The sequence below is a fragment of the Tiliqua scincoides genome, chromosome 1 (genome assembly GCF_035046505.1).
Source record: "Tiliqua scincoides isolate rTilSci1 chromosome 1, rTilSci1.hap2, whole genome shotgun sequence".
In the NCBI taxonomy this organism is placed as follows: domain Eukaryota; kingdom Metazoa; phylum Chordata; class Lepidosauria; order Squamata; family Scincidae; genus Tiliqua; species Tiliqua scincoides.
Genome location: NC_089821.1, coordinates 197204337 through 197216095, shown reverse-complemented (window position 1 = coordinate 197216095; position 11759 = coordinate 197204337). Strand labels below are relative to the sequence as shown.

The following is an 11759-nucleotide window of genomic DNA, read 5'->3' as shown; positions in this document are numbered from 1 at the left end:
CTTAGCCACTTCACTGCTCAACCCTGTCTCCAGGTCATTTATGAAGAGGTTGAAAAGCACCGGTCCCAGGACAGATCCTTGGGGCACACCGCTTTTCACCTCTCTCCATTGTGAAAATTGCCCATTGACACCCACTCTCTGCTTCCTGGCCTCCAACCAGTTCTCAATCCACAAGAGGACCTGTCCTCTAATTCCCTGACTGTGGAGTTTTTTCAGTAGCCTTTGGTGAGGGACCATGTCAAACGCCTTCTGAAAGTCCAGATATATAATGTCCACGGGTTCTCCCGCATCCACATGCCTGTTGACCTTTTCAAAGAATTCTATAAGGTTTGTGAGGCAAGACTTACCCTTACAGAAGCCATGCTGACTCTCCCTCAGCAAGGCCTGTTCGTCTATGTGTTTTGAGATCCTATCTTTGATGAGGCATTCCACCATCTTACCTGGTATGGATGTTAGGCTGACCGGCCTATAGTTTCCCGGGTCCCCCCTCTTTCCCTTTTTAAAAATAGGCGTGACATTTGCTGTCCTCCAATCTTCTGGTACCGTGGCCGTTTTGAGGGACAAGTTGCATACCTTAGTCAAGAGATCTGCAACTTCATTCTTCAATTCCTTAATAACCCTTGGGTGGATGCCATCAGGGCCCGGTGACTTATTGATCTTTAATTTATCAATGAGGTCTGAAACATCTTCTCTTTTAACCTCTATCTGACTTAACTCCTCGGTTAGGAGGGGCCGTTCGGGCAGCGGTATCTGCCCGAGGTCTTCTGCCGTGAAGACAGATGCAAAGAACTCATTTAATTTCTCTGCCATCTCTAAGTCTCCTTTTATCTCCCCTTTCCCTCCCTCACCATCCAGAGGGCCAACCGCTTCTCTGGCGGGTTTCCTGCTTCTAACATATTTGAAGAAGCTTTTATTATTCCCCTTAATGTTGCTGGCCATGCGTTCCTCATAGTCTCGCTTGGCCTCCCCTATCACCTTCTTACATTTCTTTTGCCACAGTTTATGTTCCTTTTTATTCTCTTCATTAGGGCAAGACTTCCATTTACGGAAGGAAGCTTCCTTGCCCTTCACAGCCTCTCTAACTTGGCTGGTTAGCCATGTGGGCACTCTCCTGGATTTAGTGGAACCCTTCTTTCTTTGTGGTATACACCTCTGCTGGGCCTCTATTACTGTTGTTTTAAGCAGCCTCCATGCACTCTGGAGAGACTGGACTCTTTTTACCCTCCCTTTCAACCTCCTTCTAACCAGCCTCCTCATTTGAGGGAAGTCTGCCCGTCGGAAGTCAAGGGTTTTTGTTAGAGATTTGCCTGGTATTCTTCCCCCAACATGCACGTCAAAATGGATCGCAGCATGATCACTGTTCCCCAATGGCTCAGTAATGTTTACATCTCTAACCAGGTCCTGCGTACCGCACAAAATTAAATCCAGAGTCACCTGTCCTCTGGTGGGCTCCGTGACTAGCTGATCTAAGCCACAGTCATTTAGCACGTCAAGAAATCCGGTTTCCTTATCGTGACCAGAACACAAATTGACCCAGTCAATATGAGGATAATTGAAGTCCCCCATGATTACAACCCTGTCCCTCCTTGTCACCTCCCTGATCTGTTTCCTCATTTCAAGGTCCCCATCAGATTTCTGGTCTGGAGGACGATAGCACGCCCCCAGTATTACATCGCTGCACAAGCCTGGTAATTTAACCCACAGAGATTCTACGGTGGAGTCGGACCCACCTTCAATCTCTACTTTGCTGGATTCTATCCCTTCCTTAACATAAAGGGCCACCCCACCTCCAACACGCCCCTGCCTGTCCCTCCTGTAGAGTTTATAGCCCGGGATTGCGGTATCCCACTGATTCTCCGCATTCCACCAGGTTTCCGTTATGCCCACTATGTCAATATTTTCCCTTGTCACCAGACATTCCAGTTCTCCCACCTTTGCTCGTAGACTTCGGGCATTCGCATAAAAGCATTTATACACGGAATGTCCAAGGATGGGCTGCTTATTCGCTCCTTTGTCCCCGCATCCTCTCATTGTGCCAAACCATCTATCACATCCTATCACCCTACCTTTCCCAATTTCTTCTCCTACCCTGCCTTTGTCTTGTTGTTCTCTAACCTCCCCATCCTCATCCCATAGGGATGAGGAGTCCCGAACCGGATGCCCCTCGGCTCCTGTCGGCCTTCCCCCAGGGATCAGTTTAAAAGCTGCTCTGCCACCTTTTTAATGTTATGCGCCAGCAGTCTGGTTCCATTCTGGTTCAAATGGAGCCCGTCCCTCTTGTACAGGCCCCGCTTGTCCCAAAACGTTCCCCAGTGCCTAACGAATCTAAACCCCTCCTCCCTACACCACCGTCTCATCCACGCATTGAGACCCCTGATCTCCGCCTGCCTAGCTGGCCCTGCGCGTGGAACAGGTAGCACTTAAGAGAACGCTACCTTTGAGGTCCTGGCTTTCAGCTTCCTGCCTAAAAGCCTAAATTTGGCCTCCAGGACCTCCCAGCTACACTTGCCCACGTCGTTGGTGCCGACATGCACCACAGCCGCTACCTCTCCCCCAGCACTGTCTACTAGCCTGTCTAGACGAGAAGTGATGTCCGCAACCTTCGCACCAGGCAGGCAAGTCACCATGCAGTCCTCACATCCGTCGCAAACCCCCCTCTCTATGTTTCTAATAATCGAATCCCCCACTACAAGAAGCCCCCGACCCCCCTCCCGCCGAGGAGTATCCCGAGTGCGCTCGGATACGGGCCCATCCCCTGGAGAAGGGGTCCCCACTAAGGGATTGTTTCCCTCCTCTCCAGGATGACGTCCTCCAGTCCCGAGACTTCCCACCCGGGCAGCCGAGGAGCTGCACGCCTGAGGTTGGGACGAAGCCTGATCGTCCCCAGAAGTCTCCCCACGGTCCTCCTCTGGCTGCCTGCGCTTCTCCAGGTCGGCCACCAAGGCTTCAAGGGAGCGGACGCGTTCCCTGAGAGCCTGGAGCTCCTTGCACCGAGGACACACCCATGACTTATGCCCCAGAGGCATATAATCATACATGTGGCACTCAATGCAGAACACTGGATAGCCCCCACCCTGCTGCTGGCTATCTGACTGCATAGCTTTTTTGTTGTTGTTGTTGTTTTATTTAGGGGTCCTTTTAAAAACCGTACACTGGATAGCAGCCCTCTTCTCAAGGGAAGAGGAAGGGCAGCGTATGGAGCCCTGGCCTCCTCGCCCTGCTGCTGAACTCGCCCAGATGCTAAACTCTTGTGCCTTACCTGGCACTTAGTTCCCGAGGCACTTGGTTCCCAGAGGCCACACGCATCTGCAGAGAGCCTCACGCGATGGCCTGCCTAGCTTTATGAGGAAGCCTACACTATGGCTTCCTCATGAGGAAACTGCTTGAACTATTCACTAATGAGGCGATATTATATCTCCAAAACTAGACGGGATAGGGCAAAACGGATCCCTTTTTTGGAATTGGCACCCCAAATTCATATCAAACCACCATAAAGTTTGGGAAAAACGTTTCTGACCCTCAATTTTGTAGGCCTGTGTTACCAATAATTCTAAGTCAGAAAGTTCATTACAGCAGGGGTTTTGGGGGAGAAAATATTTCACTTTAAATTGATGGTACTGGAGAGACTTCTATGTGCAATATTCTTGTCTGTGAATTAGAGGATAGGTTGACAGGTTATTGCTATATAGAGGATATGTTTTACCCAATTTTATCTTCTGTATTTCCAGTTGTTGAGAGCTGGTCATCATTAAACCTATCAAGTAAGCTGGGAGATTAAAGAAAGAAAGAGAAGATGCATTTGTATAAAAGTCTACAGGAGGCCATATTGGATATTCCATGAACATCTGTTAAAAAATAAATAGATTTAGCCACTCTGAAGAGGTCCAATAGTATGAAGAATCTGTTTCAGATTGAATGCCTGTACAAAGTCAGTTTTAAATAAAAGGCGGTGCCATTTGGGTTGGCTGCTGTATTCTTCAAAACCCAAATTAGTGGTGGCTTCTTAAATCCATCTTCTTATGAGGATGGGAATAGGTGTTCTTGTTTGCTACAGGACTGCAGTAACTTACCTGAGTTTCACTAGTAGCACAGCTGTTGTGTTTGGTAGTCTCTGCACAAGGCCCAGCAATTCAGACATAGGAGTACCTTGCACCTATAGGAGAATAGAGACTATCACCAAAGTCCCTTTTATTCCATTAGGGATGCAGGTCCGAACAGCTAGCAGGGGTGGTATCAGGGTTGGAAAGATCTTGTGACCAAGGATCTGTGCCTGAAGAGGCTTCATCTGGCTGGGCTGACCCCTGAACACTCAGTGCCTGTGGCAGTGGTAGAAGGCAATGCTCCATTAGAGGATGGGCAAGGGTGCTATTCGGGAACCCAAGTACGGCTTTACACCAAGGCTCCCAGACCCATCTCAGCAATGATTGCCATATTTGTATTTTGTTTATTTGTATTTATATGTTCTAATGTAAAACAATACATTCAGATGTGGGCCTCTTCTTTCTTTCTTTCTTTCTTTCTTTCTTTCTTTCTTTCTTTCTTTCTTTCTTTCTTTCTTTCTTTCTTTCTTTCTTTCTTTCTTTCTTATTAAGAAAATCAGTTTGAAGGCCAACTGAATTATTGGTCTTTTAATAGGTATCAAAGCAAGGTATGATTGCTTAATTACAAGTTACAATATTACAGTGTCAGCAAATACTCTTTAATTTTGTGAATTAACAATGAAGAACAAAAGCCTTGAAAGCTCATCAGAATTTAATTACTAGAAGATCACTGATGTCCTATGGAACATTCAAACTTTCTGTTTTGTTCTTGGCAACAGCCAGCCTCTATGATTTAGACTAATTTCCCCCAGCTCCATATATAAATTTTGGAATTAAGTGTCCAAAACGTTTTTGGAATCAGTGTGAAATGAGAAAATAATCTCTGTCCGCTTCCAAATATGTGGGAGGTTAGGAACATGATATCAGTGTTTCAGTGGGACATGCAGCAGCATTCCATTCAGCTGCAACCAAATAACAATGAAATATGAAGAGGAGATTCGAGGCATAGTACAAAGAAGGCACAATTGGAAACCAATTTATCCAGCAGCACAAGAAGAATAGGCTTGCTTCATACATTGATTGCAACAGCAAGAGTCATTGAATAGTGGAGATGCAGGCAACCTCCCCTTACCACCAACCAGGCAGATAATGTTATTGGAATCCAGGTCCTCAACATGAATATACAGCTAGGCAGATGTTCAGTCACATGATGGCTCCTCTTCAGGAAGGATGGAGATCAGGCATCCTTCTGGCATCCGCGCAAAGTACACAAAGCACAATGACATTATCTGTATTGTGAAGGGGAAAGAACTGCACTCACTCCTTCACAATGCAATTACTGGCCTAGTGAGTGACAAAATCAGTTCTTGAAACAATCAAGAAAATGCATCATGGCCTGTGGACTTGTGCCATGGGTTCAATTTGGCTGCCGCCAAAACTGCCAAACCTGGACCTTCCCAGACCAGATCTGCTCATCCCATCCCATCACCTCCCCATTCCACCCTCCACATCCCCATTCTGTCCTCCCCCACCCCATCCTGCCTCCCCTGCCAACTTACCTGCCTCACATCCATGGGCTCCAGCCTTCTCACTTGAGTGGCATTTATGACTGGCAAAAGGTAGTCAGCACTGGTGACATACTTTTTCTCTGTCAGCAGGGCAACTCAATGATTGGGTGGTGATTTGGATAAAATAGAAATGCTCCAATCATTCAGGTTGCACCAGATATTTCCGAAACATAAAGTTAACCAGAAACAACTACAAAAAGTATTTCAATGAGAAACAGCCATCTTATTTATTTAGTTAAATAATGCAGCAAAGAGATTTGCAAAGGTGCTTGGATTGTTATAATTAAAATCATAATAGGTTTTCAGAAAGCTACTGAAGAAGACAGAGGCGCATTAATAAAGGATTTCCAACTTCCATTTCTCTGCTTGAGCCACATAAGCACACTTTGACACCACTTATCATGTGTTCTATCAGAATCAGGAGATTCCTTGTGCTTAAATATAGGAGGATCTGAAAATATTTGCCCAGGCTAGCCAGCCTTCCATCACATGCAACCATGACCAAGAAACAGAACTGAGGAGGAAGCTCTGCAAATCAGGGAAGGGATTGTGCAGATAGGAGCAGGTTGGATTCCTAGTCTTTGGGGGTCACCAGGATGCATATACAGTTGGTTTAGCATCCAATCCAAAAGTAAATTCTAATCCAAATCAAAGTAAAATGCTGCACTTGAAAACAGACTGCGAGGACAACACCTGACAATCACCTCTGACATTAGCTAGCTTTCACTGCCAGGGATCTTGCCAGAGGGTAAAGGCACAAATTCGTGTTCAGAAATGCACTGCAATATTGAAGAGATCTTCACACACCCTAATCAGCTTCATTTATTTATTTACTACAATATTTATACACCACCTTTCTCAGTAGACTCAAGGTGGTTTACATAGGCAAGCTGAACATAAATCAGTTTTTCCATGAGATTTTTCAAAGTATTATTCCATGAGATCATTTCATAGAACCTCTGTTTCTCCAGGAGTTTCTTTTCATAGTGCAGTTGTCATCCTGGTTGCTGATTCTTGCACTTCCAAGCTCTTGTGGCAGCTGCAAACCAAGCTTGGATTTTTTTTGGCCAGCTGACTCCTCTGCATTCCACTCCTCTACACAGACAGCAGCTTTGGTTTCCCATTCAAGCAACTGATCTTACTTAGCTTTTTCAGGCAAAGTGATAGCCTCAAAAGTTGACAGCCTGGTGATAGTTCAGCCTCCAGACCACACCTCCTGCCCTATTTAATGAAGATCTTACTTGCTTTCTAAAGCCTATCATGAACTATGCTGATAATTTGGACTTGACTGTCAGTGGTTTTCAGTAAATTCTGTAGGACAAAACTAAGGGGTAGTAAATATGGGATACAGTTCGAAATGGCACATATGCTTCAGATATGTCAGACTCCAGGTCTAATCCTCGGTATCTCAAAACCTGCAGGTAGCTCCTGGGAAACAGTCCTGGGATACATCAGTCAACAGCAATTGTGCGACATCTGTAAAAGTGCTCTTTATATCAACGAATAGTATATGACTAGGATGGGACATGTAAAGAACATTATTTACAGAAGGAAAGTGACATACTCCACATCAACTCTACTAAGTAGAATCCTTAGTCTGTCAGCACCTCTTGCTGCGACTGTGCAGTCCACTCACTGAGACCTCTGTGCACTGGGCTGTGATATTGTATTTCATACATCATTTCCTATTCCAATATGTATAACTATATATCATGGATTCTTCAAATTGCACTGCACAGCACCAAACACGGTGTCTGAATCTATATTATATGCTTCATGGGTCAAATTAGTAAAATACCATAATAGTTAAAAGGTGGGGGGGGGAAGCTAGTGGTGGTCCTAATTCACTCGTCTGCTGGCATGGGCTCAATCTCCTGGTGAAAACATTGCCATGTACAATGCCCCCGTTTTGCCTTTTGAATGATCCTCTGCTCAGCCATCCTCAAAAAGTTCAGCACACTAATTGTGCTTGGCCTGGGATTTCCATTTTATTCCTTCGGCAAGATTAGTTGAGCACATCTGGTCAAAATTAGATAAACAGATTAGTTCTGGTTCTGTTTCCAGTTAATTTTCTCCAAGCCTCTCTGCCCTCTGCTGCAAAGGAGAGACATAAATTTCCGATAGGAATAAGTGTTCTCATTACTGGCACCGGCTTGGGATTGCACAGTCTGTGTCAAGTGTAATTAGGTTTCAAGAACTCCAGGTTTGTAATTTGTGACAATGGGAGTATATGCTGATGGTGCATCTCAGCTGAGAGTGCAGCTTGGCCAAGAAAGGAGATGTCATTCTAATCCACAGCGATACATTGCTTGCCGTTTTAATGAAACCACCATCCAGACCCAAGCTGTGTTTCACCCACATTATGCTATATAGAATTATTAGAGAGCAGAGTCACAAGAAAGCAACATGCCTTTTAAAATACCTTCCCAGCATCTAACTCTCTGACTGTTCTCTTTTTAAAAAAAAGAAAGGTCATTATGTGCTACAGTAGGTCTTAGTGCAGGGTTAGTGTTTGCACACTGAATATTCTGTAAGGGTGGGACTATGGCATATAGTCATCCATGTCATTCTTGTGAAGTCTCTCACGCATTCACTCTCCATGACAGAGTGAATGTCCAAGTAGGGCTTTATGGTCCCCCCCCTTCTTGAATAGGTTATCCCCTAATCACATATTCCCAGTTAACTTGGGTCTTCATGGTTTCCCCTGCCACACTGTAGACCAATCTAGACATGACTTTAAATACATTGTCTCTCCTTCCATGTTTGCTTATTTGTAAATAATAGCTACAAGGGTCCCCGAGCCAGACTGGAACCACACTATACAGAAGCGAAGTTTCCCTCAGGGCAGAAGTCCTGACAAAAAGTCATTGTCCACATAACTGCTAAGTCCATTGGAGAGAAGCTGCTACTTCTTGAGCCAATATTTGCACTAACCTGGTGGTGAGTTACTGAAAAAGGAAACAGAAGAGAAAAAAGACCCAGATCTGTCTTAGAACATAAGAACAGCCCTGCTGGATCAGGCCCATCTAGTCCAGCTTCCTGTAACTCACATTGGCCCACCAAATGCCCCAGGGAGCACACGAGACAGCAAGAAACCTGCATCCTGGTGCCCTCCCTTGCATCTGGCATTTAACATAACACATTTCGAAAATCAGGAGGTTACACATACACATCATGGCTTGTAACCCGTGATGGATTTTTCCTCCAGAAGTTTGTCCAATCCCCTTGTTGCCCCCTGGAATTTATATATAGTCACCCCCTCCCTCATATCCATGGCTCCAGTATTTGCTTCCTGGCTGTGTCATTCTGGCAGTATCTCTCTAGCGTTTAGACTGCCTGCCTGCTTGTCTTTCTAGAAGTGTGCCTGCTTATAGTGTTCTACTAAAGAAAGAGACATACCTGCATGGAGCCACAAAAGTAATGGAAGTACAGGGTGCGTGAGGGGCGTCACAGAGATAGGGTTCCTTCTTATCCACGGTTTCCATATTCGCAGGAGGCCTGGAGGTATCCCCTGTGGGCAAAGGGGGGGGCAATGCCTATATTGAACATGTGAATGCATCTGCAGCTAAAGGCACAATCCGAACCAACTTTCCAGCACTGGTGTATCTGTGCCAGTGGGGCATGTGCTGCATTCTGGAGTTGGGTGGGGGGCAGTCACGGAGGCCTCCTCAAAGTAAGGCAATGTTTGTTCCCTTACCTTGGAGTTGCATTGCCCTTACCTCGGTGCTGGAAAATGGGTTAAGATTGCTTCCTAAGTGAATTAAGAGATTGTTAGCTGCAGCAACTGTTACCCTGCACATGCCCAATCTCGTCTGATCTTGGAAGCTAAGCAGGGTCAGGCCTGGTTAGTGCTTGGATGGGAGACCACCTGGGAATACTGGGTGCTGTAGGCTTATACCATAGTCTTTCGAGACTGAAGGTTGCCAACCAGCTCAGGATACATGAAGAATGTATTTACAAATATTTGCTTCCCCCCCCCCCATTCAACCACATCCAAGCTTGAAATAATGTTAGAAGTTGCTGTCTTGAGAGATAGATAAGGGCAATGTTAGGATTCCAGAATAGTGTTTTGCAACCACATCTACTTCTTGCTGTTTTTTGAGTCATTGCCTGTGCCCCCCCACACACGCACACTCACATTCCTCTAATTTGCAGTGATGGTGTATTTATTTCCTAAATGCAGGCTTGGCTAAGCACCTCTATTGGAACAATGTTCCAATTAGACTTTCTTGGCACTCTGCAGTGGTACACCCTTGGTACACTTTGCTTTTGTGTGTCAGTCTGACTGGCTGCTTGCCAAAGGCTTCTAATTGTGTGCAATGGATAAGCACCAAAACATTACACTTTAAGATAATTATAATCATTAGGAGCTCTTGGTTTTCTTAAATTGCTAATATTTTCCTGAAGGATTATTATTATTATTTTTTTAAGGCTCAAGTATAGAGACTCTAGAACTCCCCATGTTTCCGACAAAAATCTCTTGGCCTATTTATGGAATTACTTTCCTGACTTGAGTTCCTTACTGCTTGTTTTAACAGCAGGCTGTGAATGTTACCATAGAATTCTGCCTGGCATTGACTAGCAGGCATTGTACCTACCAGGGGGGGAAATTACTGCAGGAAACATGGTAGGACTGCAACAAAATTGCCAGATCAAAACATCAGATCTCAAGCCTGGGAGGATTTAATCAATAAAACCAGACTTTCAAAGTAGACAAAACAGGGCAGGCATAGGAGAGGAGCTGTGCTGCTTGCTGCTAAAGATAGTAACTATCCAGGAGGCCCCTGCCTGTGTTAATGGTGGAACTGCACTCTGACCAGCATTCCTGACTGAAAACAGAGAGTTGTTAGGGAAGGAAGGAGAATTGCATTGGTCTAGCATCAACTTATAATGCTATACTGTTGTGAAAATGTCAGTCCCCAACCACTGGCTTGGAAGCAAGGGCATCCTTTGCCTCAGCCTACCCCAGCATGAGGCAAGGCTTGCGGGCTGGTACCTGATTTGATGCCTGGAGTAAGCTGGGGCAAAGGACTGAGCCCGCATCAGTGTGGCAATCATTGCCCCAGCATTCCAAGTCTGCAACACATTCCATCCACCTGTAGGATTCTAATCTCACCCACTGGGAAAAGATGATCATTTTTTGGAGCTGGGTAGGAATATTTTTCCTTCTCACCGAATTGGCTGTGGGCAGAGAATTGTTTATTTTTTATTTTTCTACCCCCAGACTCTCCTTAAGGTGTGGTGTTTAACTAGGGCGGCAGCAACTGACAGATGTAGTGTGAAACAGGCAAATATAGTGCAAAACAGAGAGTAGATTTTGTCTGTACCCTTAGGTAAGCACGAGTCGGGAGGGAATCGGAACCAATCTCAAGAAGCATTCTGCTCATGAGTGCAGGCTGGTGACCCCTCGTATTTGAATCACAAAGTCTGCCTCAATGGCTGCCAGGTTTGGGATAGGTGGAGGAATTTGGCTTCCTTGACCTCCATTTCCAGGGTTTGGTGCTGAAAAGCTGGAAGCATTGAGAGAAGACCCCAGGTGGAACCAGGATGGTGTTGTCTGAGGCAACAAAAGTTGTGTGGTGTTACCTCAAGGTTAGGTATGCGCACTAAAAGAGGACAAGAAAAATAGCTGGCATAGGTCCTAGGAGACCCACTGGAAGCCAGGCGGCTTATGGAGAAGTAAGGAAAATGTTTACTTACCTGTCCTGCGCTATCTGGTCCCACCACCCATTAGGGGTGTTGTGTGTACTGATGGGGGACAGGATTGGGCCCTACATTGGTCAATATTAAAAAAACGATGTTCACTGCCATAAGATAATGTCCTGTTTTTCTGACATGCCTTCATTGTGTTATTTCTGTCCCTTTCTTCTTAGCCTGACGGAGCCACTGGCATCTGAAGGTCATGCAACTGTGTCCGAGTTAGACAAACATCACATTTCTGAGTTAACATAAATTTCTCATCCCACTGAGATGAATGTTCCAGTGTCATTCCTTCTGTGGCTTGTGGGTGATCTGCCTACATTCCAGGACAGGAAATTAGGGTAAAGACTGAGAAAGTAACATAATCATTTATTCACCTCCCCATAAGTTTCTTGTCTCAAAATAAATAATGACTTTTGACCTTCCATTGAAACAGCATGGAAATTTAGAC

General features: G+C 45.3%; 1 pseudogene; it reads left to right on the top strand.

Annotated features, from left to right (window-relative positions):
• Positions 1 to 9381: 9381 nt before the first annotated feature.
• Positions 9382 to 9501, top strand: LOC136637254 (5S ribosomal RNA; annotated as a pseudogene).
• The last annotated feature ends 2258 nt before the right edge of the window (positions 9502 to 11759 follow it).